A 1915-nucleotide genomic window follows, 5' to 3' on the forward strand; every position below is an offset into this window, starting at 1 on the left:
GTGTGTGTGTGTGCACCTGGGTGTGTGTGCGTGCACCTGGGTGTGTGTGTGTGTGCACCTGGGTGTGTGTGTGTGCCCATGTATGTACCTCTGTGTGTATCCCCGTCTGTGTGTGCACCTGTACGTGTCCGTGCGTGTGCGTCTGTGTGTCCACCCCTTTCCTCCCCGCGGTCTGTGCGCTTGGGGGTCCAGGATGTCCTCCTGTCGCTGCTGGCCCTTTGGGCGTCCGAGAACAGAAGCAGTGACCCGAATCCTTCCCTTCCACCTCAGGGTGCGGCCCAACCTGTGTGGTGAAGAGACCCTACCTGTCCAGGTGTGTGAAGGAGGAAGCACACACCTGCAGGGGCTTCCTCGTCAGGCCCACCACGGGAGGAGCTTGTTCTGATCTTTGCACCTGGTTCTGGCAACTAGAATAATCAACATGCAACCAGAAACTTCTGGGTCACAATACATGGTAAAGATTTTTTTTCTGACTAGACATTTTAAAAGATACACATTTATGCTTCTTAAACCTCCTTCAATCTGGTGTGCAGACTCAGGCTGCGAGCAGGATCACAACCATCCCATTTCCCTCCTCCATCCTCCAGGCAAAGCATCTGTGCACTGACCGCGTGTCCGTCTGCAGCCTGGGTACACGGCGGGGCCGTTTCCTGTGGGCACCGACCGCGTGTGCGTCTGCAGCCTGGGTACACGGCGGGGCCGTTTCCTGTGGGCACCGACCGCGTGTCCGTCTGCACCTGGGTACACGGCGGGGCCGTTTCCTGTGGGCACCGACCGCGTGTCCGTCTGCAGCCTGGGTACACGGCGGGGCCGTTTCCTGTGGGCACCGACCGCGTGTCCGTCTGCAGCCTGGCCACAGGGCAGGGTCACTCCCTTTTGCTGCTCTCCTCATACACCCCTACCCTGGGGTCCTTCCCTCTCACTCACACATGGAGTCCAGGTCTGCGTGGGAGAGCCATTTCGTGTTACCTCTTGTAAAACCGCCTTGGGGGGACAGTGAACCTTTTCCTCCACTGTGGATGCAGATCCAGGAGAGGAGGGTTCAAACCCAGGCCTCATCAGTGGCTGGATGGATGACCTGTGACCCCTCCTTGGCCTCGCCCCGTGGAGGGGCTACCCGCACGCACTAAGGGCCGCCCTCATGACCTCTGACAAGCTTCTCTGGGGCTAGTACTGTCCGTAAGTGGTGGTCTGCCAAAGCTGCCTTGTGCCACGTGGCCTGGTTGTCCTGCCAAAACCCCGGTCTTTGGGGCTCCCTGCTGGGTGGGGCCAGCCTATGGTCCTGCCACCTCCTCCTCGACTTTGGGACAGCCACTGGCCCAGGGAAGGATCCGTCACTGTGGATGCAGCTGGCTGCTTCCGGGACGTTGGGTTCTGTGGGCGTTCTGTCTGCCTGTCTGTTTAGGACAGTTTGATCTTCCATTTTCCAGATGATTCTCAAGGCTGCCCCCAAAACGCAGAGCTGTGGCCAGGAACCGGCATCCCAGACATGGACTCCGCTGACCCCTGGTGACCACTCCCCCACTCCCAGGACATCCCAGGCACTCTGCCATCTTAGGGTCATTGTTGGAGCCCCGCAGACGGGCAGGAGAGAAAGGACAGAACTGCACCACATGCGGGAGCTCGGAACGAGTAACTCAGGGGCTGGTTAGAATCTGGGCTCGGGCAGCATCTCTGCAAAGGAACGGTGCATTTATAGACAAGCCACAAGAGAAGAAAAGGGCCTTGAGTTTCTATGCGGGTGAAGGATGGAGGGGGGAAGATGGGGCGGTGTGCACAGGGAAGATGGGGTCGTGTGCACAGGGAAGTTGGGGTCATGTGCACGGGGAAGATGGGGTGGTGTGCACAGGGAAGATGGGGTCGTGTGTACAGGGAAGATGGGGTCGTGTGCACAGGGAAGATGGGGTCGTGTGCA

The sequence above is a fragment of the Phoca vitulina genome, unplaced genomic scaffold (assembly GCF_004348235.1).
Source record: "Phoca vitulina isolate PV1807 unplaced genomic scaffold, GSC_HSeal_1.0 scaffold9, whole genome shotgun sequence".
In the NCBI taxonomy this organism is placed as follows: Eukaryota; Metazoa; Chordata; class Mammalia; order Carnivora; family Phocidae; genus Phoca; species Phoca vitulina.